Source organism: Numida meleagris, chromosome 3 (assembly GCF_002078875.1).
Source record: "Numida meleagris isolate 19003 breed g44 Domestic line chromosome 3, NumMel1.0, whole genome shotgun sequence".
Lineage (NCBI taxonomy): Eukaryota > Metazoa > Chordata > Aves > Galliformes > Numididae > Numida > Numida meleagris.
In genome coordinates this window covers 95,297,544-95,321,975 of record NC_034411.1, presented here as the reverse complement: position 1 = coordinate 95,321,975, position 24,432 = coordinate 95,297,544, and positions in this window count along the sequence as shown.

Genomic DNA, 24,432 nt, shown 5'->3' with positions numbered 1-24,432 from the left:
ACAAAACACTGGCTGAAGATCAAGAGCAAGAATATGAAATGCATACAGCAACCACCTGCTTTCCTGTGTGAAGAAATCCCAGTTTCTGACCACTATTTCACTTGCCCTCTTGCAAGCCTGTTATCTGAGCTCTGTCAGGCAGTGGTACAGCTGCATAGATACGCAATGTATTTTTTCATTGCAGAAGAGGGAACTATAGCAGGAAGTATAGACTTGAGGCCAGAGAAGAGAGCGGAAGACACTGAAGGTCGTAGTCTCTGCTTTTCCTCTGACAGCGCTGATTCATAAAAGACACTTCTCTTCCTTTCCTTTCTTTATCTGAATCATGGATCAGTCTTGTTAATGTAACTGGATTTTTTTTTCCGGCTTTTTTAGTTTTATTTGAAAGTTGGTTGGTTAGTTACTTTTATTTTTTTCAGTGTTCAGTTTCCATCAAATACGCCCTGCTTTGTTGAGACTTGGTGTGGCTGACTTTGCCAAAATGAGGCAGGCCAAGTTGCTTACAGGTAACAGAGGAGAAAAAAAAGACTGAAATGACAATAAAAATGGAAAAAAGTCACTGAGAAAAGCACTGTAGAAGGAATAAATGAGGGCAAGAGTGGCTCTGTGGTCATGCTGGGGTCAGAGGGATGGAGATGTAATTAGAGGAAAGAACAATCTGAGGAACATGGAGGCCAGAGAGAAAGAGGCGGAGAGAAAACAGTCATGAGAGGGCTATGAAGGAGAACAAAGGGAGTGAAAAGAGAGAATTAGGCAAGAAAAGAGTTCTGAGGTTGAGAGAGGGTGCTGGGAGTGCAGTCTCGGTAGTCCTCAGGACAATCTCCCCAGTGCAGAGGACACAAACAAGGTGAAGCTGGTATGGCAAAGAAATGTCTGATGCTCTTCAGTTCCTTTCCAGGCTATAAACAGCTCTCTTTACTTTTACCCAGCTGTTCATTATTCTTTATTACTGGTGTAATTAATTTTCAAACCAGAGTGGGCAAGAGATAATGTTGAAACAGTTTATGTTCTATCTCTAAAAAGAGGAGCAGGTGAGAGATACTTCCTTGGACATGAAAAATAGTTGGGTGGGGGGAGGAGCGGAGGGGCCAGAAAGGCTTGGTAAAAGAGAAAAATAAAGGAGAAAGAAAGTAAATAGTAAAAAGGATGGATAAAGTGGAAAAGATGAAAAAGATAAAAGTGATGGATGAGAGGAAGGAGCTGAAATAATAAGAGCGAGAACAAAGGAGAAGAATAAAGAGAAGGAAGCAGAGAGTAGAAAAACACGCATCCAAATGAATACTTGAAGGTCTTCATGATTAATATCTTTTGCTGAGAATACATTTCTACTATGCTTAAATAGTATGGTGACTCACCATTTATACCTTTTCACAGGAAGATGCCGAATTTGATCTTTTTTTAGGGTTAAAGTCCTTAGGATGATTAAAATCCATTCCCAGCAGGGAATGTTATGACCCAGCCTTGAAATTAATAATTTCCTCCACTTCAGTACATATAAGCAGACATTAAAGTGAGTAGAAGGTATCAAATTTGCTCATAGTTGTACCTGTGTTCTTTCATTTGAAATTCAAGTTAATTAAAACCATGGCAATTTTTATGGGAATAACTAATGCAGAATTTGTTTGAGGGAATCTAACCAGCTTTATGTTTGACTTTGCCCATTAAATGGGGAAGGGGGAGGAAAATAATTAATGATGGCATGAGTATCAGTCACGAACAGTCTATTCAGACTTTATAAGCTGAACGTTCTTCAAACACATAGCACCTTAAACCAGTGAACAAACAATAGAACAAGCTTTATTCTGCCCTTTTCTTTTCAATAGCGCACACAGCAAAAGAGACATAGGAGGAAATCAACTGTAAATGGCATCTTCAATAATGAAGGAAAAAGCTGGATATCCACAAGTCTGTTTCCTAGGCAACTGGATGGAGGGACAATCAGAATCTCTCAATTGCACCCCATTATAGATATTTTCTACACAGATCAGTAAAAGGAAGAAAAAGGTGATTGGAAAATCTTCAGCAAAAATACTCCTGGAGCACTTTAAAAGCATGGGGGAAGTGAGCAGATAACACACAAAATGGCTGCCTGTGTGGGGCTCTGATTGCAATCATCTTCCAAGCAGCAAGAAAAGGATGACAGGAAAATCACCCATTTCAACACGATGTTCTCGGAGGTCCCAGGTTTCATCCCTGGCTCCAGCGATGAGGCTGCACTGACAATTAGGCTTTATACAGAATGTCTCATAAATGGACTTTGACACAGCATGGAGAAGGATTATTCTGAAAATCTGCATTGTAAATTCACTGTCTCTGTTATGCTTTGGCACCTTACCAACCTAATGGTCCAAGGTTTTTAATATGACCTGATGAACCAGAGCTGTTGTTGATCCACTAATATAATTTCTCTGAATAATTTATAGAATGCACAAACTTAGGCAAATGAACTAAGCATTCACAAAGGGAGTTCACGTCTTTCTGAGCTGGGCAGTCTCTTAGTACCAAAAGTAGCAGTATATGCTTTATTCAGGATCATACTGAAAAAAAAAAAAGATACACAAGCACTTAGAGGATAAAAATATTACAAGGTATCAAAGCTAGACAGATCACTGAATGAATCTAGATGAGCCATATGGCCTTCTTCCATCCCTAAATGTTAATTTTATGATATAAGTACCACAGTCACTCCGATCTTCCAAGGAAATGCTGGCAGTACAGCCCAGCTAATGACAGATGAAGTTGCTTATTACTGTGTCTGCTCTCACTCTTTGGGAGAATTTGTTTTTTGCCCTCAGTAGATTTTTTTCTTCTTCTTTATGTGGCTTCATTTTTTTTTAGCTGGGAGGCAGAGGCTTAATAAACATCAAAGTGTTTAGCTGAGGCTGACCACATCAATGCAAAGTCTTCACTTCAATGCAAATAAATAGGTAAGTCCAGAAGTGCAGCGTATGGACAAGAAGCGCACCCTGCTATCTATCCTGCCAAGGCTTCCCTCACTTAATGTGTTCATAAAAACACAAGAAAATAAAACAAAAATACTACAGCAACAAAGCACTGCTTAATTCATAAAGAAAAAGTTTGTATTTCCTCATTTGGACTAAATGAGGCAACATACATCTTTCACACCTCAGCAAGAGCTAGTAGAATGAACACAGGAAAATCACTGCCAGCTCTGCCAATGCAAACAGCCCAGCAGAATAAAATGCTATCAGAGAGCGCTTCTGGAAAACAGGAGAATTCCTTTTATTAATTAATTTATTTTAAGAATATCTGGAGTTGATATGGTCGTGCTCTTTTCTTAAATGCTGTGCTTTCTCACAGAGGTACAGTCTGTTTGGCATGGGACTGAGTGAAACCTCTTCACCCTCAGTTGTGCGAGGCTCTCCAGTTGCAGAGGAGTCAGATTTTTTGGTTAATTTCCAGGGATGTTTTTATTGCTCTGCATCTGACCGATCTGCTTTCCTCAATGGGTTTTGTTAGCAACTTCATGAGAAGCTGGGAAAGTGAGAGCAGAACACCAAATTGCTGAGGCAGAACATGTTAAAAATATATGCAGGAAGAACTCTGAAGAAAAGAAAATGGAAGATGTTTGGAGAAAATACTGTATATGAACAGTAACTATATCGATTCTTTTGTGTGTGTGTGGGAAAACTTCCTTGAAAGTATCGAATTCTTATCACAGCTGGAAATGAATACCAGTTCTAATGAATGATTCTACATTATTACTGTCTCTGCGATGGCAAATCCTAGAGGATGAGTTATGGAAAAAATAGCCATCTTCTGAAATGAACAAAAATAGTTTGTGTGGGGAACTTGTGGTCTGACAAAATGTTTTTAAACAGAAGTACCAACTGTAGGATTGTAACTCAACAGGTTTGCAAAATTCCCACTACTTTCTGTCTTCATTACTGAGAAAAACTTATTTCATCTGAAATAGGTTGTAGAAAAACTAGCAGTTGAGTAGCAGTTATATCAGCAATAGCAACGTACCGTATGTTAAAAATAGATAAAAATGAACGATTGAACCAAAAATGAAGCTCTACTGCTGCAGACAGGAAGACCTTCTCTTGAGCTCTCCGGAACTGCAAAATTCTGTGTATTTAACTACCATTTCTCAGTCACTGATATCTTCGTTTCTTTTTTTATCTTGTCTGATAATCCCAAATGTGTTTCCATTCAGCACTTTGGTGTAGTTTGCCAACATTGCTAAGTCAACGTTGGTAGAACTTAACAGAGTCAGTAACATCCCCAGGAAAAATGTACCTTTCGTAGTCATGGAGAGAAAATTCATGCTCAGAGATATCTTTCAGCCCTTATTTCCCATTCTTTCTTGCTATGGCACAAACTGGATGAAACTTTGATAATGAAGGGAATAACAGTTATCCTTCATTCAGGAAAAAAAATAATAATAATTAGTTTTGCTTTTGGGAGTAAAGCAGATGAGAAAACAGAAGTCCATACCCTAAACTTATTCACAGAGGAGACTGGTCAAAACCAGCCACATCTCTGGAAATGGATGAACTTTCATTAGGATGTCTATAGACGCTCAGGTCAGAATAATGTTTGCAGAGATGCTGAATTATCCAGAGAATACACTGGGGGAATAATCCAAAAAGCCACCTAGAAAGCACTTGTGCAGTATTTCAGAGAGAAAGCCAGGAGAGGAAGCTTTTGGGTGGTGAAGAAGCTGGAAAGAAGCTCAGGAAGAGAAGCAAGAGTTTTCAAATGCTGTTTCTGTCATAAGGGTGAAAAGGATGTTATATATATTATTCATAAATAGTTTTTCAGCATGTACATCACTGATTATATGATCAAGGATTTCCCATAAAAACCTTCCAAGATCCCCAAAGCTGGCAAAGGCTGTGCTCAGAAGGAATAGTGTTATTAGTACAGCAGGGAATGGACTCGTTCCCAGTGTACCTGGCAGGCGCTTGTACAGACACACGATGACACCAGCCACAGCCAGGACCACACATGTACATTCACATGTAGATGTAAGTTTGTTGGACAGCCAGTACATATGGTTTATGCCCTTCTCCCTCTTAGGAAGGAATCCAGCTATTTTTAAGTCTGGATGTGCATATGGCCAAATATAATGATATTCCTTGTGCAAAAGAAGAAAAGAACAGACCTAAAGTTTTCAACACATTCTCCTTATTTCTGGCAGTTTTCCTTTCCCATTGTGCTTACTCACTTGTTCCCTGGAAGAATAAAAGGTCCTTCAGAAACTTTTCCCATTTAAAAAGCTTAGGTTAGCACTCACGAAGTCACAAAGTTTATTCATTCCTGTAAACTGTTGTAAAATGACCAACTAGGATAGCCAGCTCACGTAGATGCCGTGGTGCACGTCAGGTTGGAAATGCCCAGTTAGATAGTGCAATCAGTGGGCAAAGTAAAATTTGCACCAGACAGACTGCACACAACCTTCAGGCTACTAATCATTCAACCCCAAAATTAAGCAGTTGTAGGGAGTGAGTAAATCCATAACTCTCACAGCTGTCTTGAAGCTAACTTCTAAAATAGAGAAAGTGGCTAAATCCTCTGCATAACTTACTACCGATTGTCCATCTAGCTTTTGTTAAAATAGGAACAGTGACAAAGGCCTTGGAAACCATGAGTCATTAATTTTCCAGGGGCAGCCAAGTGCATCATCCTCTGAAAAGAATATAAAGGAGGAAAGCTTACATTTGCTGAAAATTCCTGCCATTAGCATGCACTTTTCTCCATACTTTGTACAGAAGTAATGGTAAAGTATGTATGCTGAGACAACAGCAACTGCCAGTCTTCAAAGGACTGTCTCAGGTTATGTCAGTCTCATCACTGTATGTGACTTTGAGCACCAAAAGTGTAACAGTTTTAACGCCACATCTCCTTTACCAAGTCATAATGGTACAATGTGGAAATCCAGGCTTTGAGTGGTTATTGTTGTTGATGGTTTCTTTGTTTCTAACACTGGAAAAGAAGAATGGAGTGGCCATCATTTAGTGTCATCTAGGATGCCCTTCCAGATGATTTCTACAGTCCTGTGAATTTTTTAGAACCAATGAAGACCTTATAGAAAGGGGAGTACTGGTTCCAAATATTTTCAGTTCTCAAGCAAAACTGCTATGTTCCGATGTCATCTGTTTTAATCCAGATTTGCTTGTATTTTTGGTTTGTTTGTTTGGGGTTTTTTTTGTTTGTTTTGTTTTCTTATAATACAGTGCTTTCATATAATGATACAAAGTTATGGCTTTGTATTTCTCAGAAGTCATCTTGATTTATAACTCTACCATTCCCCAGAGATTTTGAAAAGGATACCATAGGACACAAGTAGTGAAATTTGTGGATAGAACCTAAACTAATCTTTGATTCTGGCACCACTCAAAAGTCTAAAAGAAGGTCAATTGTTCACCATGACTATGCCTGAACTACTGCTACAAAGTTGTGATGCAGGTGATCTCCTCTGGAGTGGGCCCTCTGCAAATGCCATTGAAGCTTTTAAGGAAGTTCAGAAAGGTCAGATTTTCCTTCTCCATGTGTTTTTAAGCTCACCTTATATTTTATATGCCTGTATTTCTGGGCGGCTATTTTAGTACATGCTATTGCATACTCGAACTCATGAGTTGAGTATTGCTCCAAACAAAATAAATGGACAGCTGTTGCTTTTGAACCCAGGGGCCTAGTCATTACACTTACCTGGAGGTCTCCCAGCCTGTAGGAGGAAGAGCACTCACCTGTCCCTGCAGCACTGTTGCATGTGCACAGAGCAGCTGCCCAGCACTGCAGCCCTGCCAGAGCCTGCCTTCGTCATCAGCGCGTGCTGCTGTGTGTTTGCACAGCTCATGAGGCCGGAGGTGTCGTGCAGCTCCATGTCTTGTGCCAGATGGATATGCACCAGCTCCAGCAGATCCCAGGGCAGAGCTATTAACCAAATACTGGCAGAATCGGTGCTTTCTCCAGCAAGGCTAACAAAGCCAGCCGGCTGCTCCCAGCCCAGCAGGGCAGCGAATTTTGGTTTATATGCACTGCTTTGCTGTACTGAGTGCAAGTCTTTGTATTACAGAAAGCCATCCTGATATTTTGTATGAAATCAAGATAAACACTGTTCACTTATTTCACTGTGATCCTTCACAGAACTGATTTCCTGAAGGTTTATCCGGATCTGGGACAATATCTACGTGATTGCAAACCATCCCCCAGCTTTGTTAGCCAATATTCCTCTAAGCCACAGATAAATATAGTCAGGACAGAAATGAAGTATTTGACTAGTTGGAGCCCAGAGTGTCAGAGTTGTATAACAGTCTGCAGAAATACTGCCAGAGAAGTCTTCTGGAGGATAAACAAAAGTAGTGTAGAGTAGTGCATAAAAAGAATGGTGATATTAACCTTTAAGTGCAGAATTGAATATCAGGTACAGAAGATATTACCAGCTGAGAAGCAAAGTCCTCCAGCAGGATTGTTTTTATAATCATTTCAGCTTTTAATTGTGGTGCTGTGGAACAAAAGCTGTCCTGCCTAAGAAGTTGCCCACTTTGAAGTGTTTCTCCCAAAGATCTTAGTGGATCTCTGCCTCATTTGGTATGGGTTCTGTAATTGTGTGTAGGCCTAATGTGAATCTCTAATAATGATCTTTAAAAGAAAGTCTAGAACATAATTATTACTATGACAAACAAGAGAAAATGTTTATTTAGTCTGAAGCTGTGTACACAACCTATGGTCCCTTCTATACATTTTAAAACAAAGTTGCCAAATATTCATCCCCACATCACTGGTGGTCTGCAGAGCCGTGATACATGAACTGTAGCTGATTCATGCAGTGATTTGAAAGAATACGTCATTCACAACTATATATAGTAAAATGCTGATAATGCAGACAACATTTTCTGAGAACAGAAAGTTTGGGAACCACTGCTTAGGATGTAAAACTCCAAAATATCCCCTTCCCTAAAGGAGAAAGGTATAACTAAATAGATTCTTAGTCCTTAAGTTATTAGACCTAGAGAAGAAAGCTATTTGAGGTGACCTCCAAAGATCACTTCCAAGTGAAATCTTTCTGTGGTTTGATCCTGTGAATGATTTGGTGAATGCATGCACTCTACCATAGAGCCTACCCAACACAGTGGAGCCAAAAGAACATGACTGCAGGCCAGGCGTGTTGGGTGCCAAAATAACTGCTGCAAAGCTTTGGAAAATGAAACCTATGATTCTGTTCTCGCAGGTGCTTCCAATCCATGAGTTCCATTAAAACAAAATGGAACTACAACAACAACAACAAAACCAGAAAAATTATCCAGAGAGTTCCTGCTCTTGAGTGACCGTCACTTCAGTCCTGTATGAGAGGCAAAAAAAGGGACCCTGCTCTCAACTCACAGAATGCCCCAGTGAGAAAAAAACATGAGCATTTACACACTCTTCCATGAGGCTAAAAAATCTGGGGAACCAAACATAAAGGAGCATATTCCTATCTAGACCACTTATTGCAACTGCTTAGCATTATTATTATTATCATCATTATTATTATTTATTGAGAGGTTTGAAAAGGACTGACTTGAATATGTTTCTCAAAATGTACTAACTGGAAATTTTGTTTTACTTCACAGTCATTCTCAAAGTTGCAGATGTGCATCTGTTATCTGTGGTTGCGGGTCATGTTTTCAAGCGTCACCTCAATACGTTTACATGGGTGGATAGTAATAGGACAAGGGGGAATGGTTTTAAACTAAGACAGAGGAGGTTTAGGTTAGGTTTTAGGAAGAAGTTTTTCACACAGAGGGCGGTGAGGCACTGGAACAGGTTGCCCAAGGAGGTTGTGGATGCCCCGTTCCCTGGAGGCATTCAAGGCCAGGCTGGACATGGCTCTGTGCAGCCTGGTCTAGCGGTTGGTGACAGGTTGGCAGGAGGGTTGAAACTAGATGATCGTTATGGTCCTTTTCAACCCAAGCCATTCTATGATTCTATGATTCTATGTTTCTGTATGGATGTTGTAATCAACTGTTAGATAAACAGGACCTGGTCAAGTTTCTAGCAAAAAAAAAAACCATATTTTTATACAAGTTTTTCACCTGAAGGCTAAAGATTGAAGTTCACGAACATTTGGGTTCCCATTAGCACTACCTAGCACCGAGCATGCACATTCATGACATGGCTGAAGTCTATAATGATGAGTTTTTTTGCATGAGAGCACTCTCTGCTCCTCAATCTATTGTGACTTGAGCATCCCAACCTGGCTGCCACTTGTTCTTCTGGTAAATGCTAAAATGTTTCATCTGTTATGTTTGAACATATATATGTAACTTTACAATCTTTCTTTCTTCTTCTTCTTCTTCTTCTTTTTTGTCTTTTTAATGTTTAACTCCTGTTCTTTAATTGGTGCAAATAAACATCTTTCACTCAGGTCTCACCAGATTGCTATTTACTCCGTATGTAATTCTCAGTTAGCACATTTCTAAAATTGAAAACAAAAGAAGTAATGTCTGAACTGATTGTAATCTCAAATAATCTGAACTGGCAATCATCTGAAATGTAATTATTCAAATCTGCTGTTCATATCCCACTGTTTTGGTACAAGGCTCTCCTTGTAAGACAAGCACTTATAGATATATTGTGTATTCTCAAACCAGTAACAGGAAACATCAAACTTTTATTGTTGTTGTTGTTTGCTTGCTTATTTTCTGCTTCTTTCAGCTGATCCCTAGGGCTTCTTTCTTTCATGGTGGCATAACTTTTTTCTTAAACTTTCATTGTTGTCAGTGATAGGAATGCTGACATAGCTATTATTTTTTTTTGTTTCTCTCCAAGACTAGAATACACATCCAGGCTTCACTGATGTTGTGTTTATCTGTTGAAGTATGTTTTTTGTCTTTATGAGAAGTGATGCTGTAGTTCAACTAGAAAACAGGGACCTCCCAGTGTAATTCCTAGATGTCATTCAGTAGCCTGCAATCACTCTTCCTGAAATTAAAGTCTGTCTGCCTACTAGCCCACTAACCATCGCCCAAAGAGTGGGACTCAGAAATCAAGTGATGGCAGAGGGTTAAAGAAGAAAGACATGGTGCTGAGGACATTGGAGGAGCCTTCACTGTATACGTAGATCCTGACACTGTAGTCTCTACCAACCCTCTTGTTTCCAAAGAGTGTTGAGAATACCTTTTTTTCTCCTGTCTCTAGTAAAGTCATACAGGATGGATTATTTGTTTCCACTGAACTGTGAGGGAGAATAAAGATATGCAGGTTTTCAAAGAAAGAAAAATACTCAGTAAAGTGTGCAGTTTTTGGCCCTTTATTTAGTCATCTGCCACTCAGGGAATCCAGGGTTGTTAAGTAGTGTCAAGGGATTCATGTTCAGTGGGATTCTTTTGGCTTTGTGGTTCTTCACCTTGCACTGACATTCCATCACTGTCAACGGTGTGAGTATATAAGATTTTGCTGCCTGGCAGTAATCTCTCTTAGATGAAAGAGCCCTTGGTAACTTCTAAAATGTCAACGTTGTTAGTCCGTGTCTCAGTGGATGATAGCATTGCAAGTAGTGTCAAAAGTGATTGCTACAACCCTTCCTTTCCACTGAGGGCAATGGTTTCCTGCCATTGGACAGTGCCCTGCTTTGCTCACCAAAGGTGGGAGGGCGGGGGGATTCTGCTGACAGAGCTCAGAAATGTGTTCCTGGTGAAGAAAATAGAGATCAAGAAAAGAATTTAGCCTGAATCACTGCTCATTTCCTGGCCAGCTCCTGGGGCAATGCTCACACATGCTAGCCTTTATTTAAGGGAGACTTCAGCATTACATGCTAGCCCAGTACTCAGAATGGCAAGATCACAGCCAAAAGTAGTATGAGATAATAACAGGTATCACACACAGCTTGTGGTTTCATAGTATCTAAACTCTGCCAGACTAGTTGGATTATGGGCAGTTTTAAGTTAATAAAACCAATTTGTCTAAAAAGAAATTACCCATTTGGCTCTTGTTGATCATCCAGTTTGTCTTATTTTTCCAAGAGGCAGAACACATCTGCATCCAATTAGTATATTAGTTGGAGTGCCTCTGCACTGCTGCATTACAGTTCCTGTGCATGGCTTGAAAAAATATGCAGGATATAAACTTTTCTCTCATCCTGTTGCAAATCAGGAGAGGTTTTAATGGAGCCACAGAACCCAGGGGGTGAAGGGAGGAAGAGGGGAAAGAGCGAGGCGGTAAATACCATCAGCATTAAACATAGTTCCTTGAGCTCAATGAGTGTTTTTCATGGTAAAGGTAGATCCTACACTTCATTTCTGGCATGTCAAAGTAGAAAGAAAATCCCTGTTTATTTTAATGGAAGTTTAAGTTTCTCGTGATTGTAAATAGAACACCATTATTACAAAGAACACCATTATTACACAGTCCGTTATGGGCTCTGTGCTTGCATCAGTCTTCTTAGTTCTCCCCAACAGAGGATAATCAGAGACATACAAATATCAGTTAAAGTTATAATTAATACAATTCAACCAATATAATCTGCTACATCGCAGCATTCTGGCAGTTGGTATTTAACCCTCATATTTCCTGTGTATGTCCTCTCTCTCATTCCAAATACCGTAGACCGCCTGTGAGCAGTCATTGCGGCTGTTTGGCGTTGAAGGTGACAAAGATCTAATGAAGGCAGCCTCCTACAGTATGTGACAGAGAGAAATTACATCTTTAAGAGGCTCAAATTGAGATTTGTTTTGGGCAAAGGCTCATATTGCTCAGTTCAAATGTCGAATAAAGCATCTATCAGACTTCTTAGCTCTCAGTGGTTGTGGGGGGACATGTTTTATCAGAAGTAAAAAACACTGGCAGATGCCCTGAATGTCTGAGACCTCAAGAATTATGGAGATCAAGGCAGCTAAATAGTGTGACACGCTGATTATGCAGTCTGGATGTATATATAAAAGAAAATTATCGGGAGGTAATGCTGTTTCTGACGAGAGCTGATGTTTGTTACAGTTTGGGAGCAGATCAGATGCTGAAACATAAGTGTTTTGTGCCATTTTAAATACTGCATGGTATCCAGGAGAGCTCATTCCACTTGAATTCCACTGGAATATTCTCTTGGTACTTTCACAGTGTATCATTTAGCTTTGGTGAAGAATGATACTGCTGGTATGGTTACAGTCACAGCACAGCTAAGTCATATGTCATGGGCTGCAAGTGACTGCCTTGCTTAACATACTCCATGTTGCTCATTCAGATGTTATTGCTGTAACCAGAAAATAATTACTTGTTTGCTCCCCAGAAAGGGGAGATGTAAGAGCATCCTACCCCAGCTGATGAACCCCAGAAAGAACAGTTTTACCAAGAGAAATACCTGCTGTGCATATAGTAGCACAGGGCAGCAGAAATAAAGAACAGGTATTTTTGGATGGAGACAAATCCGAAGGTGGTGGTCGTCTTCTATTGACTACAGACAGAGTCACAAGAACAGGTTTAGGCCAAAAAAAATTAACTTTTATATAGATGATGATATGCTGGAACTCTCCCACCAAATGAGCACCATCATGCCTTAAATAAGAAATATTGGAGATGCCACACAGTTTTAGGATTGTTCATTTCTTCCCTTCTTGACTTGAAAGAAGATGATGTGAATGCTATGGCTTTAACAAAGTCTGGCACAAGGTGGCTGGAGCAGCTGTGCTTTGCAGAAGCTCATGTTTTCCAGGGCTGAACATCTGCAGAGCCACTGCTGAATGATGCAGCTCTCTCTCAGGATGCTCACTCCTGAACAGTTACTGACAAAGAGTAAATGAAAGAGAAATTAAACTGAAATCTTGATCTGTTTGAAATGTTTGAAATTTAAAGCCAACTGTTATCCTTTCCTTTCTTCTAGTTTTCATAACTGACCTTAGTGGACAAGGATGTTTAAATTTTTTATAGCTACTTTCTTTTCATTCTTTTAGTCCCCACAGGTGTTCCCATGGAAGAAGGGCCCAAAATTATAACAAAACTTCCTGTTCTTTACATGCTACTTGACATGAACTAAACTGTGCAAAATAGCTTATGTTTAATTTCATAATTAAATTGTGTTAAGTATTCAGTATTCAGTTGTACATCCCATAGCCTATTAAATGTAGTGGTTTAGAATCATGGAATCATAGAATTATTTGAGTTGAAAGATACTCTTAAAGGCCATCTAGTCCAACTCCCCTGCAATGAACAGGAGCACTACAGCTAGATCAGGGTGCTCTGAGCCCCATCCAGCCTGACCTTGAGTGTCTTCAAGGATGGGTCATCAACCGCCTCTCTGGGAAACCTGTGCCAGCGCCTCACCACCCGTATTGTAATAAACTTTCCTTTTATCCAGTCCAAATCTCCACTCTTTTAGTTTGAAACCATTTCCCTTTGTCCTGTCACAACAGACTGTGATAAGAGTCTGTCCCCTTCTTATAGCCTCCCTTTAGATGCTGAAAGGCCACTAGCAGATCTCCCTGGATCCTTCTCTTCTTCAGGCTGAATAGCCCCAGCTCTCTCAGCCTGTACCCGTAAGGGAGGTGTTTCATCCCTTGGACCATTTTGTGGCCCTCCTCTGGATGCTCTCCAACAGATCCATGTTTCTTCTGTACTGAGGACTCCGCACCTGGACACAGTACTCCAGGTGAGGTCTCACCAGCACAGAGGGGCAGGATCACCTCCCTCAACCTGCTGTCCGCTATTCTTTGGATGCAGCAGTTGCAGCAAGTTTGTTTCTTGCTAAATTAAGGCAATGTAGGAAGTCTGAATATGACAAAACTAAACTAGTACTTGTGACCTACTCTAGGCATTTCCACAGAAATCCACCTAACATATGTCTCTGTGTTCATCTAACGAATTCTAAACTTGCAAACACCCATTAAGTAAGACGAAAACGAACAAACATTGAAAATGAAAAGCCAGTGAAGGAACATTTCATCCAATAATTAAAAATAGCACCTGCCCCAATCAGCAGCTATTTTTTTTTTTTGATGGGATAAATAGATGGAGAAAAAACAAAAGGAGAAATTGCCCAGTACTGAAATGCAGTTTTTCACTCAGTTGTTACTAGAAGAGAACAAATATTTGGCACATGCATCTCAGTTGTGTCTATATGCATCTTGCCCAGATTGTACAAGGTACTCGGGAGGAAGAAGGGTAAGGATGGCAGTGAGCCACAGCACAGGATCACACCAGGCGTTGCTGCAACATTATGCATACTTCTCTGAAGATAACTGCTTCCTCCAATCCTAGGAGGAGTGAAATAGCTGCCAGAAGGTCTCACTAATCTGCTATGGGGACAGAGCCCTTGGGAGGGTGGTGGTCCCTTCTTTAACCGTTTAGAAAAGGACAAACCGTATTAGGCAATACCAGGATTGCAGGCAAGTTCCTTTTGCTATCAAGATTTCAGCTGTAAGCTTTCCTTCAAGGCACGATGAAAAAGGCAATTTTCCAAAATTTAGTATGCTTTTGGTGAGTTTTTCAGCAGTCTCTGGGAGATACGGGATAAAAAGAATGCAGACATCTTTGGTATCTCTCTGTATATTTCTGCCTCACTTGCCAGCACCTAAAGGAAAAATAAAAGTGCAGAAGTACAGATAGTTCACATCTGCAGTCCTGTAGTACAGGAGTGGGATGCTTCCATCAAATTCCAAGATTACCTCCTGAATCTAGAGAAAATCTGTCCTGGTTTTATTAATAAAATACACATTACAAAAATAAATAGATAAATAAATAGGAAATTAAATGTCTGAATTTTATTTTATTCTACAAAACTTTATTATACTGTCTTCATAATCACAGGAGACTGCATTGCATTTTTAAAGTCTGTCTGACAGGACTTTAATAGAAAAAATGTTGTTTGTACTTCTACATTTAAAATTTAATATTGTAAAATTATGCCATATTTTTTTCTGTCAAATCCTACCTACCTTCAGAGGAATCTGTCTAATGAGAAAGAATGTTTTTAATTAGTTCTAATAGTGCTTGGAATTTGTGCATAGTTTTACTAATAGTATATGGAGATGGTACTGAAATTCCCTGGGCACAAAAGTAAAATTAGGAAGTACAAACCAGAGGTTAAAAATAAGTTAAAAAGGCCTGTGCAGAGGACCTATTTGTTTTCTACTAGCATCAGTGATTCTTCAAGTATGAACACTTTCCTATTAGTTGAACCACCTGAAAAATGCATGAAATTAAAGAGCAAGCTAACATATTGATTTTTTTGCCCAGTGGTCCTCTGAGGGAAAAAAATGTTATGATAACCCAATATTGACCAAAACACATACCCTTACTTGAAAAAAAAAAAAAGTCAAATCCAGGCTTTCACAATGTGTAAGAAAGGAAGGTCTATTTGACCTGGTCAAATGCCTTCTAGATATCTAAGAAGCAGATCAGTGAATTTAACTACATCAATGTGGACAAGTGGAGTTCATTACATTTTTCTTTCATCATTATCAAGAAAGTTTCACCCTTTAATAAAAACACTCTGAACTCATTTTATTATTTCCAGGAGCTACTCATTTCTTTTTGTGGCCAAATTTAGGGGCAGAATTTGAAATCTGCTTTTAAGTGAAAATTTTGGCTAGCATGCCTAACTTCACAAAATGTTTATAATGTTCATATTTCCTGGGCTGCCTGGCTGTTCTCTAGTAGAAAGGAATCATTATTTGACTGTTTTATTTCTGCCTACAGATGCTCTGAGCAATGGAGTGTTATTACAATCTGAAGGAAAGATTTTTAGGAAGTACTCTCCATGTAACATGACTTTGAGGGCTATTATCATTTTTAACCATGCAGGATATTGTTCAAAATCTGGACCTTGATGATAAGTAAGTTTTAAAAAAAATACGAAGAAACTTTTAAAAATGAAAGATCACTATTTATTTTCTTCCTTGGTGACTTCTGTATCTGATGGTAGATCATCCTCATATATCATCCATACTGCTCTGTTCTGTAGCAGGGTGACCACAATAACTGTGGTAGTTGTTTTTATTATTGTTGTTGCTGTTATTATCAACAAGGATTTATAATCCTAGAATCCCCAACAAGTGCAAGCACCAGGGAAATTTGCAGTTACTTACGTGTCTTGAATTCACTATTGCACAACACAAAATCGAGCTGACCAAACTTCCTCTCATAGTCTAGTATTTACAGATTTATTATTTTTAGTAATTAAAAGTCATGGCTTAAAATTGCCATTACTCTGAGAAAGAGCTGAGTGTCTCAGATGGGTCTTTTAAACGCTGTGCCTGGGGGAGCCAAAGAGGACGGCTTAGATCTGATGGCTTTCCTTTTCTCAGGGAAAGTTTGTATTGATTTTTCCTCCTGTAGCCCCAGCAAAGGATGTAACTTCAGTGCTTATGTATTTGTACCACTTTCATATTATCCAACTGAAAAATAGCTGGCATTTCCCATACCAATAGTTAAACAACAGTTTCTCATTGAAACTACAAAGTGTTTTTTGATTTATTGTTATCAACTATTGTTGATTTGCTTTTGGTTTCATAGGAAGCCCTTGCTTCTTTAGCTATTTCATGTCAGCATTAGGATCTGATCCTACTGAACTTAGGAAGTTCAGTGATGGATTTAGGAGAGTGCTTATGTCCTCATCTAACTTTAAACTCATTAACTCTAAGAACTCAGGTGCTTAGGAGTAGACATATGTTGAAGAACTACAATATCTTGTAGATGACTCCAGGAGCTTAGTGTGATGTACTAACTTCACTGGAACTGTGGAAAAGAGCCCTTGAACTGTGTCAGATTTCTGTTCAGGATTCTGGCCAAAGTTACTCTGGACAAGATGTGACATCTCTGTTTCCCTTATTTTTCAATAAGAATTAATGCAATATTTATTTATAAGATGTGTACATTACTTAGATTTGTAATTAAATCAATAATGTATTGAATTAGCACTTTGTTTTATTGAGCAGAAGCAAATCTGATTAAAAGTATTTATCTTTGAGACTAAAATGTTAGTGTGAGTTGCTTCTTACATTTTTTTGTTTATCATCTATTGTTGGTAAGACGTAGTAGTTCCATACAAAGCTAAGGATTATCTGCAGATGATAAATAATATTATAGTTGTGGATAATAATTAGAACTGACATTTTGCTGTTCAAACTGGCAGCAGAAATTTGAACTGTAGTTATCATCACCGAGGAATTTAGCAGCAAGGAATGGATACGTCCACTTGTAAATACTTGAGGCCATCAAATACTTCAGCCAATTTTGAGTCACATACCAAAGCTTGAAACTTATCATCTTTATCGTCTTTATATCATCTTTACACATTACAATCAAAGTCACAATTGAAGTTGATATCGTTCTACTTGATAAAGAGATGAAAAATGATTCGTATAATTTTATTTAGTGAGATCTACTTTTCAGGAATCTAATTCAAAGAGAAGTGGACATCTAAAATATGTCCTTCTACACCCTTGTTGCTGTAGTCAGTGTAGATTGAATTGCAGTTCCAATCTTATCAAAACACTCACAGCATCTGTGATACTGTGATACCTATTGTGATACTAGCACTGAACAAAGATACTGTGAAATTATTGCATTTTTGGTAGGAATATTAAAAATAAATCTGTTCTTTCATGTGAAAGACCATGGTATTGAACAATGAAAGTGTGTGAAAGTAGCTGACCATAATATCAGTGTGCTATATGCAAGGGATGGGAAAATACTCCTTTCTAGTTATAAAGTGTTTTTCAACTAATTCTGAATTTGATAGGCAACAGAAGTGAGGAGAAGACTCCAATCCAGAAGGAGAAGTAGAGAATGTTTCTGCTCATGATCTCAGATATTGACAAAGGTAGGGAAAACAGCACTGTGTAGCACAGGAGGTGCACATGGGCTCAGTTTCATGTAAGAAAAAAAAAAACATTAAGACAGTATCAACAGAAGGAAGAAAACAAACTCCCTTTATTATTTCAAATGCTGATGTTGGGTCACTCTCCCACATTGTACACTGTGTTATTTTCTTCTTCTTTGATCTAGATTCAGCTTCTATTAAAGATAACAGAAACCAATGAAAACTGGATCAGGCCCTGGTGGATAGTAGGATGTTATTAGCACTAAATTTCCTCCTTCATTTGCAGCTCCAGTCATTTGTATACTGAATGCTTCCATGTTGCTTAGTAATTTGAGGGTTCCCGTCTGTTAATTTGTTCCCCAGATGCTGTTTCAGGATGTTATTGCTGTTGCATGCAGTCTGTCATTTTAGAGATGCTCAGACTTCATTTTGGCATCTGAGGAGCTGGAGGAGTTTGTGGAAGGCGTGGAGGTTCACAAACAGAAGAGAGCCTGAGGGCAGAGAGTGCGGTTTCTGGGCAAGCTGGAGGCAGTCAAAGGATGTGGTTTTGTGGATGGAAAAGAAGCTGGATGGAACTGAGGAGATGGTCCTTCGTAAAGAGCTCTGACAAAACTCAAAGCAATGGCTATTGATACTGCTCTAATTTTTATACTGTCGCAAACTCAGATACAACAGTGCAGGTTTTGTATCAGAGGAATTGCTTAGTAAAAGAAGAATAAGAAGCAGGAGTAGATGGATCCTTTCACAAAACAATGAACAGAATAAATTGATCCAAATTATCTCTGAAGTATCTCAGACTTCCTGGGATCTCAATAAGCTTAGCTAAATCACTGTTTGAAATTTGTCTTGTGATAGAAGCATCAGGTAAAAATGGATGCCATGAAAGTGCAACACGACTTAAAAGATAAAAAGCTCACAGATGTCTAAAACGTGCTGCATCAAAAGCAAAGCTAGCTCTTTCAGCAACAGGATAACTTTTCTGAGCCTTGGATTGAGCAATAAACATATATCTCCCCCGTTTTTTATATGTTAAAGCTGCCTGACTATCTTTAAAATCTGTTTTAAAACTTCAGTTTCAACAATAAAGTAAGGCATTTTCTCTAGAGAAGACATGGCACTTAAAAAAGAAATGAAAGCAGTAAAAAATAGACGGCATTTATAATGTCCACCCTTGGTCATTCACATTAAATTGTGTGTGTATGTTTGAGAATCAATTAAATGAAGGCATGCCTTCCTTCCAACATAGAAGAGAATTAGGTAATACATTAAAAGTAGATAACCTTGTTTGCCTCCTACTCAACCTTTCTTCATCACTCTTAATAGAAAACTTCTAGCTATTGATTAGTTCATTTTAAATGCTACTAAGGTAAATGCCATGCTGCTTTGAACTGATGAAAGTATTGAACAAAGAAGAATAATAGTAAATGTGGCATGTTGAGGAATGCAGATCACAAGAACTAAATACAAAAAAAAATGCTGAATGTAACCTTTACTTTCATGTAAAATCGTAGAAAGGAAAAAAAAATGCATGGTAAGGCAGTCAGAGAAATTTGACTTAACTCAAGGCAGATCCCTCTCATCTCCTTCATTCTGCTCTTGTAGTAGGGACTTCAACTTCATTCTAAATCAATAGATTTTCTCAGGCAACATGATTCCATCATAAATCATCATTTGCACAATGTGTTTCTGCTAATAAATCCACAGCTAGGAGGGATAAAAGGGAAACTGGTTAACAACAAACTGTGCTGTTAAACTGGGGCAGAAGCAGTATAGAACGCACGGTTATTACTGACACTTGTACCTACAGTATGCTCTTCATCTATGTCAACTGTTGTGAAATTAAATGAACTTTCTGCTGTGAATAGCAGAATGAACTTTCTGTCTGCAAAGTTCAAGTTGACGCTCAAGACTGAAAATGCTGAACTCAAACTGTTCATGAAGAGATGAGGTTTAATGTACATAATTTCGCTGCAAACGTGGCCAACTGCATCTCAAGCAGATTTTCAACAGCTTCTCATAGCAAGGCAAAATTTGACACAAATACATATTTTGTGGCTTGGATTTAAACCTAAGGAACTTATTACCCAATAGACTAAAAATTTCCTTTTAAACCTCAAGTGCATACTCAATATAACCAGTTATAAAGCTAATAACACCAAGCTGGGTAAAATAAAGGTTAGGCTGATGATAATGTCGACTATTGTTAGTCCACAGAATCTGCAAGTTTAAGGTTTATACAGTTCTATCCTCGGCAGAAACAATGTTTTTAAATCTGGCTATGAACTGACAAATTCATCCCCACCCCAGAATTAGGAATCTAGGCTAAAGTGTTTAAATCCTAACTTAGGAAGAAGCTTTCTAGACTAGAAGTGAGAATCATATTACACTGTTTTTTAATGACAGCTGAACTCCAAATTGCTGGCAAACAGACATAGACATCTATGCCATCCTGCAGGATGCCTCGAAAGCCCAGAAAATGGGAAGAAGTAGGTAGAATCCCTCACATTACACTACCTTCTCTTTTTGCCTTTGAAAACCTGCTTTGTGGGCTTGTATGTCCCAAACAACTTTGCTCCATGCCTCCTCTCCAAAATAAATTCCCCTTTTGACACCTTCCTTCCCATATATTATCACCCTTACACACTTTCCTGCTTCCAGAACTGAAAGCAAAATTATACACCAATCACATACTCCAAAAAAGAAAACAAAACTTCTAAATGAATGGGTCAGTTTTCCAAAAGGTTCAGCACCTTTCAAACCTCAATTAGTAGAGGCGTTTCATTTACATATCCAAATAAATACTCGGGATATTGTGTTTTATTTAAATCTTGGAAAAAGTTTTCTATCATGATCTTTTAGTCTATTCATTAAAAACATTATAAAGAGAATGTTGCTTAAGAAAAGACCAGATCCTGGCAAATTTAACCATGTAGGAAAATGGCACTGCTCAAGTAAACAGAACACATTCAGCTTTCTTCATTAAGATTTCTACAGCAGTCAGTGAGCAGAGCTCCTAGATTTGTTTGTATTAATGTATCTATTCAACACATTTCTTTTTTGCTCTAACATTAGGAAAATATTCATACTTCTGTGCCCACTGTCACTGTGTCTGCCTGAAAAATCCCTGTGTGGAAGGCATTCCCTACAAGATTACATTCACCACAAACACTTTCTTTTTCCTTATTCAGGAACCAAAAAACAGAAGTCCGGACCTCAGCCAAATATTGTCTTCACTCGATGAATTTGTTAATCACCTCTCACATCTTGTTGATTCAGTGTCAATCAAAGGCAATACTGCTGCTCACATACTTGAGGCTGAATTGTAGCTTTAAGCATATGCGTAAGTGCTTTTTTGGACAGACGCCAAGGCTTCTTGGGACCTTGCCATGTCAGGCCCCTCGTGAATACATTTTTCTCACGTGAGCTATATTTTCAGGCTCAGACTTGCATCTTTCAGCTCTTTGACAGCTAAACGTCCCAGGGCATAGGTGAGAGGGGGTTCCCTGCACCAAGCACCCTTGACTTCTTCTCATGCTCAGTGCTGTGACGGGACATACAGATATTTCAGGATTCGGAGGCCAGTGAGATGAGAGAATCTACCCCCAAGGGAATACAACTGGCTATGGTACTGCTAAATATCTGCACATGAAAAAGAAAATGTACTTGAGCACCTGGAGGAAGAAGCTAAGCACAGAGATACCAAAATGAAGAAAATGTTTCAAAACATATGTTGATGAAAACTTTAAATTTTGTCTGGGTAATAAGATTTACTAAGCTAATGCTGGGTGAAATCTTATCTTTTTACTGTGTCTATTTAGGCAATAAATTAAAAAAAATACTGATTGTCTACGGCCTGTGAGTTTTACCTCATGCTTTCTAACTATTTCTGAAGGTCTATCAACCTTGCCAGATCGCTTCCACACCCGACATGCGGTGAGGATTGGGATGCCTTGGCTTCCAAGAGCTCATTGTGCATGCACAGTTGCCAGCAAGTCTGATATGCTCAAGTTGATCTACACATTTTTCTGAGAGAAATTCAGGACACAGTGTCTTGATTTAGTGCCATGCTCAAACATTTAGCCATGTCAGGTATCCCCAGCCACCAGCCTTATGTGTTTTAGGAATTGCAAATATGGGCAATGATGTGTAAATCTGTATAAATAATGGAAGAAACAATGAGATCTCAGGTTTCAGATCTAGCCCCTGTGGAACAGGGACTTTGTGCTTCAGCTAAAATATTCCTTCATGTATATATATATCTTTAATATAATTACATTCTTAAGGCCATTTTAAATGGAGAAAGCTTGGAGGATTGCCTTTGGTCCTAAATCCTAGGGACTGGGTAGTGCAGAGCATCCATTCTGCTGGTGAAAGTAGAAGAGCTCAACACAGTCTCCATCTGAGGCATGAATATTCTGCTCTCGGGGAAAAACACCCATATGACATGGAAAAGTTAATATGCTCAACTTTTAGTCAAAATAGAGTAATCTTTAAAATATCCAAACTGCTTTTTCTCAGTTGAGGGAATAATGAGTTATAGTACAAAAGTATAATGAAAGCAAAGAGCTCAGGAAGGCTCAAGAGCTTGGAAAATTAACTCCAAAATAATCTTTTTGTTGTTGTTGTTTAGTGAAATTGTAATTTTAATGACAGTGATATAAAAATGGCTTATAGATAAAGAAAGCAAGGACTAGAAGACAGAACATTTCATTTCATTTTCAAGACGGCAAAATATTCACTGCCTTCAATGTATTGTTGTATAATAGATATATATATATTGTAAAGGCATCTCAGTATTTATAGAGCCTAGCGTATAAGTTATTGCTTCAGACACTATCCAGACATTCAACAGTGACAATTCCTTCCCAAAGGTGTAAATGCAGTCTTAGCATGAATGAGCGGAAGGCAGAATTGCTTCACCAATGCTCTCTCATGGGCCATACAGGAAATGTATGAAGGCCATCTCAAAGCTCACATAAGACTCCTTCTTCACTACATTTGTTTCTGTACCATCTGCTGAAGCTGGTGTCGAACAGAATGTGAATTCTGGGAGTGAAATCTTCCTATCAAGTAATATAAAGGAAAAAAAAGGGAGTTAGTTTACCATACTAACATGTGTTAGATAACAGTAATTTATTTAAGAGTCCAAGCTCTGATTCTGTTTCCTCAAAGATAGTGTCAGTCCTGGGAAGCAAAGACACTCCTGCACGACTGGAATGAACACGTTTGGCAGAACAGAGACAAACACAGTGGAAATGAGCTGCCCAGTCCCTTTTACTGGTTGTCTTTTGTCAGGGCAGGAACACATTGGGAAGATAACATGGCAAAAGTCTGCCACATGTCTGTCTGTGATCTGTAAAGGACCTTGACGTATCAGCCGTATCAACTGGGCAGCTCTTCTGAACATCCAATATACATTTTTTGTTTGATCTTTGATGATATTTAAGCTGGCCTTTGACACTAATGGTCATACAAAATCCTAAACTGGGTTAGGATTCTTGTGTGTGCCAAAAGAAAATTTATATTTTGAACACTGCAGAATTGTTTCAGCCTTTGAAGGAAATCCCTTTTGTCCTCTTCAGCCCTTGAATCAGAGATGCTTTCCAGGAATTTGCTGCTTTACTGGCAATGACATCCCACATACTTTTAATCAGCTTCCAAGGTCAAAACTGAAGTAGAGCAAAGCTTCAACAAGAATGAATTACGTTATGAATTTATTAAAATTAGCTGCAGATCAGCTATATGAAATAGAAAAAATACACTCATTTCTGTCTTAACAGGAAGGGAAAAGCCAAGACAATGCGGGCTTTAACTGTGTTTGTTTGAAAGAATGAAATGTATGCTAATATGACTATGCTTCTATTTAGTTTTTGTTGCTCTATGGACTTTAATAAGGATTTTATTTTTGCCTCTTCTACCAGATAGCAATATGCAGCTTATAAACTCATTCAGCAACTCAACGATTCAAAAATATTGAAATTTATTTTGAGACTGCATTCAATAGAACACAAACTTTATCTCACTAACTAGGATTTCATCTCTTCCCTCCTCTCACAGCACTGCAATACAGGAGGCTTACACAAAATTTGCTCTCCAGGTTCATGCAGATTAACTGTAATGAAGGACCATCCCCAACAGGTGCTTGCTCTTCATCTCTTTCAGAAAACAATTTTTCTCTTTTTGGTGTAAGACACCCATAGTGAGGGGGTCTGAACCACAACCATGAATCCAAACACTCCCTAGTTTGGGGTGAGCTTGGATCCAAACCAAAATTTGCAGCTGGCACCCATCTGTAGTTACAACACAATACTGAACAAATCTGCAGCAGTGTAAATTGGCACACTTTCATGGACTTCAAAGGAGCTGTGCCATTCTTCAGAAATAGAGGGTACGGATGACCTTACCTCCAAGAAGAAAGAAACAAAAGAGGCTGAGGAAATAGGGGAAATATGAAAATCCAGATCAACCCAAAAAACAAAAGCAGGATCTGGAAGTTAGAAAACCTAGTGAGATGCAGATGCAAGTATATGTTTGGGATGTATTTGTGGGTTTTAAGGACTTGGCTTTGTCTGCTCTGTTGTCTTTTATGCCAAGGAGTTCTCAAGAAGCAAAGAAGCAATCATTTTTCTTACTAAAACTCCTATAAAATTATTGCTTTAACCATGGAAGGT